Raw genomic sequence first — 16,301 nt, 5'->3', positions numbered from 1 at the left:
AAAAACCTGTTTGAGAGTTGGACAAATCTTGACGAAAAAGAATGATCACAAATTTCAGAATTCTTAAAAGTTTCCGGTTTTGTTCCGGAAAAGAAAGCAGACGAAAAATGCTGCCTCCGAAATATTTATGCATGTATGGGAATTTCCCCTCCATTCTAGTAGTATTGGATGTAAAGCAAAAGGACGAACCGTTTCGCTGCCGTGGATGTGCAGCTTTTTCCTATGCTTCGACCAGCTGGTGCTTTTCGAATACTGACCAACGCTCTGTGCAAGCTGTTACCAAAATAATCTACAGTTTTTAGGCTTCTAGTTTAGTCATATAGCATATTTGCGTTTTCACTCTACCTGACATATTTTGACAAATGATTTTTGTTTAAATTTAGATTTAGATTTTCTACTCATTCACCTCTTTTTTCGTTAGAAAAATTTTGGGAATCGAACCTACGTGATTTGCATATAATGCAATTTTTTGACTATTGGTTATATTGAAACTGTAGGGGAGGGGTACGCTTGATCCCACTTTTGTTTTATTTGTAACTTTTCAATGAAAGAAAAATTTCAATTGCAAAATTGGCCATCTTGTAGTTAATTCTAATTGTAAGAGCTATGAATAATGTGTAAATCCGAATACTATGTCCTGTCAGTAATAGGAACAGTTTTGAAAATCATGTCAAAACGAGATTTTTGTAAAAACTGTGATAATTTGATCCCCCACCTACTAGAATCAAAGAAGCAAAGCATACTAAGACTAATAGACACGGAAGTTCAGCTAATCACCTATCCTGACAAATTAAATAATATTAACCTTTTTATATGCGCGACAAACTAAACTGCAGTAGAAGGTCAAGACAATTATTCGCAGTAAATCTGTTCAACTGCAATTATACCATTATTTATTCAAGGAAAAAACATTTTAGATCAATTAATAGTGCCAGGTACTTTATGAAAATGATATTTTTCTATTTTCATACATTTCTAAAGTGTTTGAGAGAGCTAATGGTAGGGATTAAGAGTATCCTGTGTTACGGGGATCAAACAGGTATCTTTGATGAGGTGAATAAAATTTAAATATTTTTGTATGTGATGTGAAACTTTTTACTCGAAAAATGTTTTTTCTAGAAAAAAGCCCTTAGAAAGTGATCGTATTATAAAATATTCATATATAATTAGTTCGACGATCTCATACAATCGTTCAGAAAATTTGTAAAAAGATCTTCGAAATGGATTTAAGCACACATTTTCTAAAATATTATTTAACTTTTCCAAACCAAATCTAATACATTAGATTTGTTTTTAAACAACATAAACGACCAAATATTTAATTTTCTTTTTACATTGTGATAACTTTTTGTGTTTAGATTATGAGATATGGCAAGGGAATCAAAAATCTCCAAGGATCAAGTGTCCTCAATCTCCCCTAATATGACGCATTATTGAATAAATTCTTCCGATTAATTTTCTATAGCTAAGCTATGATATTTCCCAAGATAATGTATTTTACCCCAGCTCCCCCTATAATGTAGAGGGGTGTGTCTGAGGGTAATAGGAGAGGAGGCGGTGCAAAAATATGAGAAGTGACCCCTCACTGCACACTATTAGCTTCGCATCTAGTTAATTTCAGAAAATATCTAAGTAATATAAAATTGATTATCGACTTTCAGAGTGATAGCATAATCTTTCTATTTGAGAAAGGCTGTTTACTAAGTCCAAGAAAGTTCATTTTCGTCAATTCTTTTTCAGTATTACATTAAATCTCGATGTTTCATGCACTTTAAAGACATTTGGCATCAAAAACACAATTTCGATTGTTGAAATTTCCTTTACATCCTTTGGAAATTTTTCAGTTCTAGTATAGATGGAATCAAGGGTCATCGTCAGGGTCAGCGTAACACTTTTTTCCCAGGTGGGTAGTAAGATTCAGAGTGATTTTTATCAATAGTGACGAAAGTTCAGACATCGTGTATGTAAATGAAAATGAGAATTCCCGATGGCTATCTGGAAACATTCTTCTGACCGACGGCTCAGCGAAAATGTGATTACTGATACTACAAATGTTCCACAGCATACACTGCAATTACTCCGTTCTTTTGTATTCCGTTAATGCATCGTTTCCGTTCCCTCCGAAAAAATCTTCATTTCGCGGGCAGTTATGTCCGCATGCTAGTGTTGGTAAATGGGAAGGCATCTCAGATTACCGACATCGTCTCAGACTCAATGGAAGTCGATTTAAATATTTCTCCGATGGCAAATTATATCCATCTAATACAACCGGTCCCTAGAGTGTTTACTTCCGGACCAATAATAAGCTATTTAACTCATCGATTTATCACGTGATCTAACTAAACAGCACCCAAAACAAAAATAACTTGCAATAATTGCAAGCGACAATCACTTACAAATAACGTTAGCATCGCTTGCAATTTCGCAGTTGGGGCCGCATATAAAATCACTTCATCTCTCGCTATACCTACATACGGGTTGTGATGACCTGGGCCACGGTCACCACGTAAAGCAAGATAGGTCATAACCCCAATTCCAAGGCGTGAAGCGACCCGTACCGAGGGATGAGTGATCGAGGGGATGAAAAAGATGCTCGATCGTTAACGGAGCCTGTGGGGTACCTGGGCAACCCCCACAGTAAACGTCCCTTACCACGTTAATGCGGAGGTCTGGCTTTGCTAGAGGTGGTTTGGCGAGGTCTCCCCCCCGTGGTGAGAGTAGTGGAGCGACGAGTGCTGCATCTGATAGCACCAGTGACCCCCCAGTAGTGGTAGGAAATAGCCCTACCAACGCACTGGACGGGCCACTATCCGCGATGCGCAAAGTGGTGGAGCAGCTCGATTCAATAATCGAGTTCACAAGCGCAAAGCAAAACATAAGCAAGGAGTTGAAGCAGAGCCTCCTGGTGCTCCGGAAAACTGTTCGTGTCGCAAGACAGGAACAGCAGGCTTATGCCAAGAGGGTGGAGTGTCGGGAGAAGTCCGACAGAGAAACCCAGACAGTGGCCTCCAAGAGGGAGGGAAGAGAGAAGGTCGATACAGGCACTCAGACAATGACCTTCACCTTCTATGGAGCAGCCATGTCGCTCGGAGCGGCGGCCGAGTTCCCCTCGAAGGGAAAAGGCAAGGGCAATCGTAAGACGGCGCCGAACGCGAAGCGCCCTAGGAAGTCGCCAGGCGAGGGTGCAAAAACCGACACCACACGGTGTGCAACCGTTAAGGCCAGACGCCGTTTGGTCGAGGTAAGCGAACGCTGGGCAGAGCGTTGGTACCAGCAACCCGGCGCGACCGGGGCAGGGGGGCGTAAACCCCTGGACGCTGGTCACCAAGAAGAAGCCGGCACCGACACCGGAGGTACCGCGGCCCGCGAAGAAGGCCAAGGACAGAGGCGAGGTCTTGTGGTTAAAAACCGACAAGGACAAATACGCCGACGTCCAAAAGTCGATGAAGGCGGCCGAAAGTCTCTCGGCCCTTGGGCAAGATGTGCGTAGTGTTAAACGCACCAACACGGGAGAAATGCGTCTGGTGCTGAAGCGAGGCGCCCAGGTTAGGTCGCTAGGGGCGGAAATGACTCTCCAGTTCAATCATCTGGACGAGTTCACGACCGCAGAAGATGTCATCGCAGCAGTTAAGGAGCAATGCGACGTGACAATCGAGCAGGCCTCTGTGCGTTTTAGAGAGGGACCCTCTGGCACCCAAGTAGCCTACCTCAGACTACTGATGGCGGATGCCAAAAAGGTAACCGAGAAAGGTAAGCTGAAGATCGGCTGGTCGGTATGCCCAATTAGCATACCCCAGCCGCTGGATAGGTGCTATCGGTGCCTTGAGTCCGGTCACAAATCCTACGAGTGCAAGGGCATAGACAGGAGTAAACTATGTCGTCGCTGCGGCGAGGAGGGGCATAACGAGCGGGGTTGCACTAAGGCGCACAAGTGCCTTATCTGCCCCGCTAAGAAGCAAGCTCATAAACATGCTATGGGCGGACCTTCGTGTCCCTTCGGTGAGGTAAATAAGAAGAAGCCGTGAACGTCACACAGCTAAATCTTAACCATTGTGCAGCAGCCCAACAGCTGCTGTGGCAGTCGGTCTCGGAGTCGAGGACAGATGTCGCCCTCCTATCAGACCCGTACAACATCCCTGCCTGCAACGGCAATTGGGTGTCAGACGGGTCTGGAATGGTGGCAATCTGTACAACGGGACGGTTCCCGGGTCAAGAGGTAATACAGTCCTCCGCCGAGGGTGTTGCGATTGCCAAGATCAATGGTGTGTTCTATTGCAGCTGCTACGCTCCACCAAGGTGGCCAATAGAACAGTTCAACCAGATGATCGACAGGCTCTCGTCAGACCTAGTGGGCCGGAAACCGGTAGTCATAGCGGGAGACTTTAACGCTTGGGCAGTGGAGTGGGGCAGCCGCTGCACAAATAGCAGGGGTCAAGCGCTAATGGAGGCGCTTGCGAAACTCGATACTGTGCTAGCTAATAATGGCTCCGCCAGTACATTCCGTAGAAACGGGGTGGAGGCGTGGATTGACGTAACATTTGCTAGCCCGAGTCTGGCTCTAGGCATGGAATGAAGGGTAGACGAAGGCTACACCCATAGCGATCACTTAGCAATCCGCTTTAGGATCAACTATGGTGTGCAGCATCCGAGGGCGGGAGATCCCTGTCAGGTACGCGGGTAGAAGTCCAATCACTTCGACAGCGAAGCTTTCACCGCGGCCCTGCCCGGTATACTGGTGGAGTGCCTAAATTGCAGCTCTACGGTCAGCCTGCCTCAGAGCTAGACGTAGGATGCAAAGAGCTCGCACCGAGGATGCAAGAGAGAACCGCCGTGAAGTGTTTCGAGCTGCGAAATTGGCCTATTAAAAGCAGCAAGAGAGCGTTTTTCGAAAACCTGTGTGAGAGTGCCAACGCGAATCCGTGGGGTGACGCCTACAGGATTGTGATGGCCAAGACCAAAGGGGGCTCTTCACCCCCAGAACGGTCTCCGGACCGGTTGGCAACGATTATCGAAGTACTCTTCCCGTCTCGAGCCACAAGCCCCTGGCCACCTGCACTACGAGACAGTGCGGGCACGGCCGAAATGGTGGCTCCAGTGACGAATGAAGAACTACTCGCAGTGGCTAAATCCCTAGCAATGAACAAAGCTCCAAGGCCGGATGGAGTTCCAAACAACGCACTCAAGGCGGCGATCATAGCGAACCCGAACATGTTCAGGCTAGCTATGCAGAGATGCCTTTCCCCGATAGATGGAAAAGGCAGAAATTGGTGCTGTTGCCGAAGCCCGGGAAGCCACCAGGCGACCCATCGGCGTACAGACCAATCTGCCTGATCGACACGACTGGCAAACTGCTTGAGAGGATCTCCTCAACAGGCTAACCCCGTACGCGGAAGGTACGGACGGCCTGTCAAGCAACCAGTTTGGCTTTCGGAAGGGTAAGTCCACAGTGGACGCTCTCAACTCAGTGATAAATACTGCCGAGATAGCGATCCAACGTAAAAGACGAGGCATTCGATACTGTGCGTTAGTGACACTTGATGTGAAGAACGCATTCAACAGCGCAAGCTGGGATGCCATCGCGCTCTCGTTACACCGGCTTAGCCTACAGGTGGGTCTGTACCGGATCCTGGAAAATTACTTCCAGAACCGCGTACTGCTATACGAGACCGATGCCGGTCAGAAAAGGGTTCCGATTACCGCCGGAGTCCCGCAGGGCTCGATCCTAGGCCCGGTGCTATGGAACCTCATGTATGACGGGATTCTGAGACTGAAGTTCCCTCCTGGGGTCAAGATCGTCGGCTTTACCGATGACGTAACCTTGGATGTCTACGGGGAGTCAATCCCTGAGGTAGAACTAACCGCAGAACACGCGATCAACACAGTGGAGGAATGGATGACCGCGAGAGGCCTGGAGCTCGCTCATCATAAGACGGAGGTAGTTATCGTCAACAACCGCAAGTCGGCACAACATGCAGTTATCCATGTGGGAGAAGTCGCGATCACTTCACAGCGAAGTCTAAAGTCTCTCGGTGTCATTATAGACGACAAGCTAACCTTCGGCAGCCATGTCGACTATACATGCAAGAGAGCGTCGACTGCTGTTGCGGCTCTATCGAGGATGATGTATAACAGCTCAAAGGTGTGCGCCAGTAGACGTAGGTTACTGGCATGCGTTGCCGTATCTATCCTCAGGTACGGCGGCCCGTCATGGTCAAGAGCACTGAGGGTAACCAGTTACCTACAGAAACTGGAGAGCACCTACCGCGTGATGTGTCTCAGAGTGATATCTGCCTACCGCACGGTATCACACGATGCATCCTGCGTGATAGCGAGCATGATGCCAGTCGGGCTGGTCATTCGGGAAGATGAGGAGTGTTTCGAGCTACGTGGAAATAGAGGAGCCCGCGAGCGCATCAGGGTGATCTCGGTCGCCAGATGGTAGCGTGAGTGGGACAACTCCTCGAAAGGTAGGTGGACCCACCGGCTGATGCCTAGCATATCGAGCTGGGTGGGAAGACCCCATGGGGAAGTTCACTTCCACCTGACACAATGCCTGTCAGGCCATGGCTGTTTCCGACAGTACCTCCACAGGTTCGGGCACGCGGATGTCCCAGCCTGCCCGGACTGCCTAGGTGTAGACGAAACTGACGAACACATACTGTTCGTATGTCCTCGGTTCGACGTCGAAAGAAGAGCAATGCTTGACGTCTGTGGCTGGGACACAACCCCTGATAACCTTATTCAGCGGATGTGTCAATCGGTGGAGAAGTGGAACGCAGTCTCGGCTGCTACCACCCAGATTGCCTGTAGGCTACAGGTAATCTGGCGAATCGAGCAACAGACGACGGACACAGCTAACTAGTGATTGGTTAGTTGGAGCCAAAAAGATCAAGCGCAAAAAAGGGAGTGAATGGTCTGTTCATGCTGAGGCAGGTTTGGCGCAGCGACTGGCAACCGCGTAAGGGGTAAACCCAGCCACCCCGAAGCAAGACAGAAGAGTGAGTGTATAGGCGTATAAGTGGACTGCCTCATGCCAAGACGGGAGGGTCGTACCGTAGTATGTTGGGACTTAGCTATCGATGCCTCATGGCGTGGCAGAGGAGTGAAAGGGTGAGCATCCAAGTCAGTCTCACACGGCAGATTAAGGGTGAGCACAAAAGTCAGCCTCACATGGTATGGTAGAGGCTAGCACAAAAGTCAGCCTAGCAAGGAATGAAAAAGGTGAGCACACAAGTCAGCCTCGCATGGTATGTCAGAAGTGGGGCCTAAGAAAAATGTCCCACATGGGATGCAAGCGGGAGTGACAGAGGTATAATAGAGTGGCACGATTGAGAGTGAATCAGGTGATAGGGTGAGCACCCAAGTCAGCCTCACATGGTATGGGTGAGGCGAGCACAAAAGTAAGCCTAGCAAGGAATGAGTAAGGTGAGCACACAAGTCAGCCTCGCAAGGAACGAAAAAGGTGAGCACAAAAGTCAGCCTCATGTGGAGTGTTTGAGAGTGAATCAAGGTGCGACAGAGAGAGCACCCAAGTAAGCCTCATACAGGACGTATGAACGCGTGAGTGAGAGTGAATGAGTACATTAAGTACAGCCATCCCCCCAGAACTAATACCGAGAGGTAGTTCCTGGGAGGAACGATGGCGGAGCCCAATGGACTTTAGTCGGTATTAATGGCAGCGTCACCATTCGAGCCCGACACGCCCCCTATGCACCCCGTGCGGTAGCTTGGACCCTACCATTAGCACGTGTACTGGGCTAGGACGTAAAGGTCTTCTCCATTGTAAAAAAAATATACCTACATACGGGTCATTCCACATCAGAATTACGATTCACGATTTTGCATTCCCCGACCCGACTGCTTCGACCACCACTCCTGCGAGTCGTCTCCTAATTGACGAAATAGCCTTTCATGGACTGAAACAGGTTAGTCTAATTTCCAATCATCAGTACCGCTTGTTGGACCTAGTTTTTGTCAGTGAAAGTGCATTACGTGAATGTTCTGTTGTGGAGGCGCCCGAAATTTTAGTACCCCTTGACAATCACCATCCTGCTTTGGAAGTTTTGCTGAAGTTCCGCCGATGTTTTCGTTACGAGGACGAACTGACTCTTGATAAATTCAATTTTCGCAAGACATATTATTCCGCTCTTCGACGCTCTCTAATGCGGATCAACTGGAATGAGTTGTAACATTTTGCAAATGTCGACGATGCTGTAACTCACTACAACTGTTTACTTCTGGAATGTGTTGCAGCTTCAGTCCCGAAATATCAACCTGCCAAGAAACCACCTTGGTCCAATGGAACTCTACGCAGATTAAAACGCTTGCGTAGTAAAGCACTTCGTGCTGTTACTAATCGACAATGTACTTTATAGAAGCGACTTTTTTCGCTCGCTAGTAACGATTACCGCAGTTATAACAAGTTTCTCTATAGACGTTATGTAAATCGCATACAGCTGAACTTACGTCGGAACCCCAAGGGATTCTGGTCGTTTGGTAACACTAAGAGGAAGGAAACTGGTCTCCCATCTGAAATGTTTCTCGACAACGATGCAGCTTTCTCTGCTGAAGATAAGTGCAGCTGTTTTCCACGGCACTTTTCGAGCGTCTTCTCTCAAGATTCGGCATCGCCTGAGGTGATTGAGAACGCTGTTCGAGATGTCCCTTCTGACATTTTCAGCATGGATGTTTTCGTCATCGACGATGAAATGGTTCGTTCAGCTATCCAGAAGACAAAAGCGTCCTTTGATCCCGGTCCGAGTATTATGCCTGCAGCTGCTTTTGATTGCTTTTCAAACAGCTGTATTAAAAAAAAATGCTCGGACATCTTGGATACACCACTCGCGCAACTTTTCAATATGTCGCTGCAGCAGCAAACGTTTCCAGTGTACTGGAAATGTTCGACACTAATCCCTGTTTTCAAAAAAGGCGACAAGCGTAACGTTGAAAATTACCGTGGAATTACTTCGCTTGGAGTTGAATCAAAACTGATTGAGTCACTAGTTAACGAAATACTATTTGCTTCCTGCCGACACTATATTAGCACCTGTCAGCATGGTTTCTATCCTGGCCGTTCGGTGGAAACCAATCTAGTGAGCTTTACGTCATTTTGAATGGATAATATGCGCAAAAAACTTCAAGTGGATGCAATATATACTGATTTGAAATCCGCCTTTGACAAAGTGAATCACGATATCCTTATTGCCAAACTGAAAAAACTTGACTGCACGACTAAGTTTTGTGAGTGGCTTCGATCGTATCTCGTTCATCGTTAAGTTTCTGTTAGTATTGGCACTGCTCAGTCTGATTGCTTTTCAAACAGCTCTGGAGTTCCTCAAGGTAGTACACTCGGACCGCTGCTATTTTCGCTGTTTATTAATGACGTGACTAGTATTTTAAATCCTGGTGGCAAACTATTTTTCGCTGACGATGTTAAACTATATTACGTAATTCGTGATCAGTCCGACTGCCTGGTACTGCAAACCGTTCTGGATACTCTTAACGACTGGTGTGTGCGGAATATGATGGTTTTGTGCATTCCCAAATGCAGTGTCGTCAGCTTTCATCGCACTAGGAACACCATCCCTTTTGATTATAATATTTCTGGAAATCAGCTACAAGGTGTTGACTACATCAAAGACCTTGAAGTAATTTGGATTATAAGCTAACTTACCATCGTCACTTCTCTGCTACAATCGACAAGGCCAATCGACAACTGGGATTCATGTTTAAGAATATCCGAATTTCGTGATATTTTGTGTTTTAAAGCTCTTTACTGTTCATTAGTGCGTTCGATGCTAGAATTTGGAAATGTCGTTTGGAATCCTTACCATGCTGTTTGGATCAATACGATTGAAGGCGTTCAGAGACGGTTTGTCAGATATGCTCTGCGTTTCTTGCCATGAAGTGATCCGCAAAACTTGCCGCCGTATGAAGACCCCTGTCGTTTGTAAGGTTTGCACACCCTTGCTGAAAGGAGAATGACCTCGCATGCAGTCTTTGTGGCCAAAATACTGCTGAATGAATACGACGTACCTGACACAAATGCATTTCTATGCGCCATCTCGTACTCTTCGCCAAAAAGTGATGCTTGTTCCTGAAATGAGCCCAACTGACTATTCTGCCAACAGTCCTGTCATCGCAATGGTTCGGAGGTTCAACGAGTTCACCGAATTATTTGATTTTAACCTCACCGCATCTGAATTTAGAAGACGAATTGAATCACACTAGTTTTAGGAAATTTCATTAAGACATTAAATGTTAGATGAATAAATTTTTTACAAATACAAATACAACCTAAATTATAATTCCCTCAAAAAAAAAAAATTCTTGCATTCTTTAACTAAAAATAATCGACACGTATTTTTTTGTTTTGGCTGAATATGATGTTTTTTCAAGTTATTAGTTGAAGTTTATAAAATTAAACATTTTTCAATCAATGATGACTCAGAAACAATTCGATATATGGAAAAAAATTAAACAAAAAAGTTGCGTTTTCTAATGAGCTCACTGAAAAAATTTACAATTTTTTGTTGTTGTATAACTTATGAAATCTGCAATTATTAGAAACGAATTGAATTTTTTAAAGCTGGACCAGTTTTTTTTAATTTTTATTTTCTTTAAATATTAAGAATCATGTTAAAAAGATGGTGTAAAAATTTGGGAGTGGATACCAAAATCTTTGCAAGATATTACAATTATAAACTTAAAACATAAACTATAAACAAGGTAATTTTACACTAAACGCCCAATGATAGGTCTGTTATAATTGACATATCTCGTAAAATACTTTGAGTTACATTCTGAATCAGAATCATTGTTTGGATAAAGAAAAGACTCAAATGCACCACTAGGAAAAATTAAAACTGGTTTTGCATCACCAACATAACTATTGGGCCAGCTGACCCATTGTGATTTGTGTTCAGTGGTCCAAAATCAATATGACACCCACGTTAACCTACGATAGGAAAGAATAAATGTCAACAAATGTAACAATAGAAATATTGTCCTAAACCACCTAATAGTGTCGATTAGGACTAAGCACATTGAATTTCAGGGATGGTTAACATTTAATTCAGCCGGTGATTTGCATTTGCTCACCAATCAAACAAAAACCAGGGAAGTAAAACACTCGTAATGCCCCGACAAGAGCACGTGGACATAATATTTATGAATTCAACTAAATACCTTCAGTCCCTAATCAAAGCAGTATTTTACGGGGAAAGAATATGGTTCGTATTTTCCTCAGGCATGCTCCGCTCGAAAGAGAGGGGAAATTCATTTGCATTTTTCTTCGGTTTGTTTACTATTTGTAAGAACTGTATGAACAAAGAACTTCAAAAATCAAGGTGATATGGGTTGATCCTTCGGCGACCGTTGCTTTATTACGTGCAGGACGGTTGTTTTGCTATGCTATTGGCACCTTCTTCAGGTAGTGTATGGGATGTGTTTTAGGGTGATCTGTTATAAGTCGTAGAACATAAAAATTTTGACCGCTTCCTATTTGCTGAAACGTTGAAAGGGGGATGTCCCAATAAAGAACGGAACAGCATTAGGCAGATCCCTTCGAATTCCTATAAGAAAGTGACATAAAAAACTAAGCTATTTTGACACTTTAAAACGAGTATTATACGGGACGAAATCAGCTGTCCCGTCTGGAAATTTTGGCGGCCAAAAACAGTCACGCCAATCTAGTTTCAGAATTCCTCCGAAAAGAGTGAATTGATAGACCAACAGTCGAAAAAAAGTTGTTCGACTGGTTATCTAAACTAGCCGTGGTGATCAGCATCCTTTCCATTATTCATCTCGTCCTGCTGGTACTGCTACTTCACGCGATGCAGGCTTTTGACTAATTTCGGATTGTGTCGAGCCCGTTCGTGGTGTTTTTAAATCTTCTCTCCAGGAAAGAACCGGTCTCCATGTGATGTTTTTATGGTTCGTAACTGGACAACAGACAACAGTGCGGACCATTTTTAAATCATTCGAAATAGGATACCAGCTGTCTGTGGAAAATGTCACTAATCACTATCCAATGAGTTGGAGAATGTTCGTTTGGATAATACCGACTACTTTACAAGGGCATTTCAATATTTTAAACAAATTTTACCAATAATCTTCTCTGTTGAAAGAATATTACAGATATCGATTTGAGCTGCTTTTAAGGAACCAACCTTCAATATTATACTAATATTAACAGTTGGCGATTAGAAGTATTTCATTTCTAGATTAATAATTTTGACAGTTCTATAACATAAAATTGAAAATTTTAAAACTAGAACTTAGTATCCCCAGCAGCAGTTTTTGCGGGTGTTCTAATCAGTTTGAAATTCATATCTTGCCATGTGTTCAGCTTTCCTGGATTCGAATTTATTTTCCCCCAATCTTTCGGGTCTAAGGGTCTGTGATAAAGACTCTCTGTTTATTTAAGATACAGTTCTAAACGTGCTTTAAAATCAGCAACTAATAGAACGGTGTATAACAGATTTAAAATTTGAAACAAAACTGTTGGAAATTATAAAACAAAACGCTCTACTGGGGGTGTGATTGTTTCAGTTCCAGTTCAACTTTGCAACTCCTATATAAAAAAAAGGCTCCTGGACATGCTCCAACGTATGTGTTCCAAAAAAACTTCAAACAAGAATTAACTATGGGTAAATATAGTGCATACAACATTTACTTTGCGCATGGGAGTGATAAAAAATCATGTTAATGATAAAATAGTGCTAGGGTATTTTTTGCCATTTTTGCGTGACAATAATATATGAAAATAATCCCAATTCGTTTTAAGAATACTTGTTATGTCTCTCCCTGAAAACTTAAGATTAAGAGTTTTATAGATTTAATTTGTAAACATTTTGCGTTGATTTACAAAACAAACCGGCATAAAACACGGAATCAAGTGAGAAGGCAGTTTTATTGTGGTCTATTATATCACGATTAAATAGAAGACGAAACCAGTATTCCTGGTTGACTTTTTAAGATTAGTTTAAGCTGTTAATTGTCAATTTATAGTGTTTATAAATAGCATAATTCTCAAAACCACTAATCTAGCAGAAGTGAAGGAATTCCCCGCGAAACCATACTTCCTAGAGCGTGTAACTCGCCAGGGTAACAATTCAGTACTGGGTGAAAAAATACCCAAATAGTTCACCTTCACATTCGTAGTGCGCTTTTATGCTCACCAATGTTCCGTATTATCGTTCACATTTTGTTGTTAAATGTTTGATTAGGGTTGACAGGGCCGTCGAGAGCCGCGTCGGGCCCCAAGGCTGGTGTTACTGACGGACCCTTCTAAACCTACTTATTTAAATCTTGATTAGAGGAATTGTATACATTCAACTGTTCAAATCAAACTATGTTGAAACTGTTGCTGTTTCGGTGTCTTATTATAGCGCCTTTATAAAAATGAACAAATTCAAAAACTTGTGACTGTGAAATATTAACACAGCGGTGATCGATTTCAAAGGCTTTCCTACCCGTCCAACCTTTAGCGATGTTGTGCATCTGTGGATTCTGATAGGTAAAGTGTGACCACTGACGTACTCATAAAGTCGTCTAATGAGGAAATCACAGCACAGTTCGTTGCTTCAAATAACCTTAGACACGACAACGAACAAATACATGATTTCCATCTGTATCGAAGATAGTGTAATAGAAGTTCAACTACATGACCTGTTGAACACTATAAAGTTCGTCTACTTGGAGAAATTTAATTTCTGAAAATAAGTACCAGTGTTGGAGTGTGTTGGAGATGAGTAAGCCATGGAAAACTTATAAGTGTCTCGTCTGTATTAGTCTCTGGTTGACTCATATTGCCACATCTACAGATAGCATGCCATACAGGTGAACTTCGACAGCTTCTTATTACGTGGTATCCGAATCAGCTAAAATGGCCATGGTTACGAGTTTTTCAATGTTCGGGTATATGCTTGCGGTCTGTTAAAAATGTAAACGATGGTTAATAATGATATCAGAGGGATACGGAGATAACTCGTGTATTCGTGCTTCGATTGTGTCATCGCCTTTATATTTAAAGAGGTGCTGACTTCATGTTATCACATTAAACGATATATTTCGTTTCGCAAAAAAAAAAACATTTCTTTTTGATTAATAGTCTGAAACATAGTCAGTACGCTATGTCTAACATAGTGAAATTACAGGGTGTAAACATTGACCATCTATTTGTACATTTGTTAATTCTTTTACTACTCGAACAGATGATTTTAAGGGGCATCTCGAAAAGTAAACAGAAATAAAGTTCGATCACAATAGCGCCACTTTCTACTTGTAATCATCACTTATTTTTGTTCACTTTCGAAGAGTAGGTTGGAGCACGATATTTTGCTTCTGTTATGTAGACAAAGCGATACACGGGTATATTTAATTGTTGGTAGCGGTCGAGTAATTTGTAGCTTTGGCTGTAAGCAAGATGAGAAGGTAGCAGGCGCAGCTCGTAATTCTCATTTCAAAATATAAAATGATTTTAAATTCACATAAGTTGATCTCATATTGAATCCAAGAAAAACCGAGAAAGTTTTCTAATCGTGAATTTTATGAAGGTTATTTGTGGAAAAACAATATGACGTGTAGAATTTGATACGCTGTGAAAATATGTAGTATTGCAAAACGCAGTAATGAAAAAATAGACGCAAATAAAACAACTGCAAGTACAGCGGGCAACCGAATGCGGGTGCTGGTAACTGAATTGAACTAAATTGATTTCTCAATTTCGCACATAACAATCGGGTCCTTATAGTATCTCAAGCATCTTTGATAAAGCCCAAAATTACTATTCTATCATACACAATGCATTTTAGGGGAAAAGTTACTTTAACGTGCGATAAAAATACAAAAATATAAAGATTATCCATTTCAGTTAACTGTTAATTAAGATCAGCCTACCTTCTCATTCCGCTCTGAGTTGAAGCCAAAAATCTTTCCGCTATAGACACACGCAGAAACTAGTCCCACTGCAGACGAATTGTTTTTGTTTTAATTTTTGGAAATGTCCTCCAGAAGTAAAACAATTGCCAGAGGTGCAGATAGTGACCAATCTGGCAGAAGCTAACATCCTGCAAATGCACCATAGCAATATTAACCAAACATAGTCATTCGTTTTGCGAAACAACATACAATACACCAATGAATGCAGCAACGTTAACTACAGCATCCCTGTATATATATAGATAATGACTCTAGAGAAGTGCGCGTACACGATTTATCTCCGCACGCTTCTGCCATGGTCATTACAAAATTTATGACAAGATACGGAGAAGTGGATCTCATAGCTTCGAGTAACATTTTCCGAGGTGTTTCTAACTCTTTTCCAATGATGGGAATGTTTGCAAACTAACCAATTCCTTCAAACATAACCATCTTATGCAGATCAACCAAAAATGGAACTTTTTATCAGACAACTCTGATCACGCACCCAGGACAGATTCCGATGTGCGAATTCTGCAAAAAACATTGCACCACGGAAAACTTTGCGTAAAAGCAGCGCCTACTACTGTAGTTACAAGCAGCGAAACACAAACGGCTACAAAACCAATATCTGCGGAAATGACAGGGACAAAGATTCACTCAACAACAATTGTACCCAGTGTCTCCAAGCCAACAACCGGTACCACCAGCAAAGAAGCGATTGCAGAAGAGGACAGATCGTCGCTGTTGTGCTATCTTATGACAAGCGCCATTTTGCACATTTCGAGAAAAACGATTTTTAAAGATTGAGATTGAAAATATTGAAACTTATAAATGGTACAAACAATTCAGAGAAGACAATTGATGCTTCTATCTATTCTCTATTAATCTCTCAAATATTACGAAGATCGGTTGACTATATTCAATATACACTGAAGTTTTTTTTTATGCGGGGGATACGTACCGCATAAAAAAAATCCGCATAAAAAAAAACCGCATAACTTTGAAAATCCGCATAAAAAAAACCGCATAACTTTGAAAATCCGCATAAAAAAAAACCGCATAACTTTGAAAATCCGCATAAAATAAAACCGCATAACTTTGAAAATCCGCATAAAAAACTGCATGATTTTGAAAATCCGCATAAAAAACACATAAGGTGTGAAATATTCATTATTAAGAGCCATAGTACTCAAGGAAGAGCAAGGATTTGAAGTAAGAAAGTTTAGAGAAAAGCGTGGAGTAGGGTATCATGAGCAAGCTTAGAGTTTCATGGCTACTTAACTCTTTTTCTTCTGCAACGCAGGAGTCAGGATCTTTTGGCATTAAATGCGAATCACCTGAGTCTGCGACATGTCCAGACAAGCGTAAAGTCACTT

Source organism: Topomyia yanbarensis, chromosome 2 (assembly GCF_030247195.1).
Source record: "Topomyia yanbarensis strain Yona2022 chromosome 2, ASM3024719v1, whole genome shotgun sequence".
Taxonomy (NCBI): domain Eukaryota; kingdom Metazoa; phylum Arthropoda; class Insecta; order Diptera; family Culicidae; genus Topomyia; species Topomyia yanbarensis.
The sequence above is the reverse complement of the archived record's forward strand: the minus strand, read 5'-3'. Positions refer to the sequence as shown.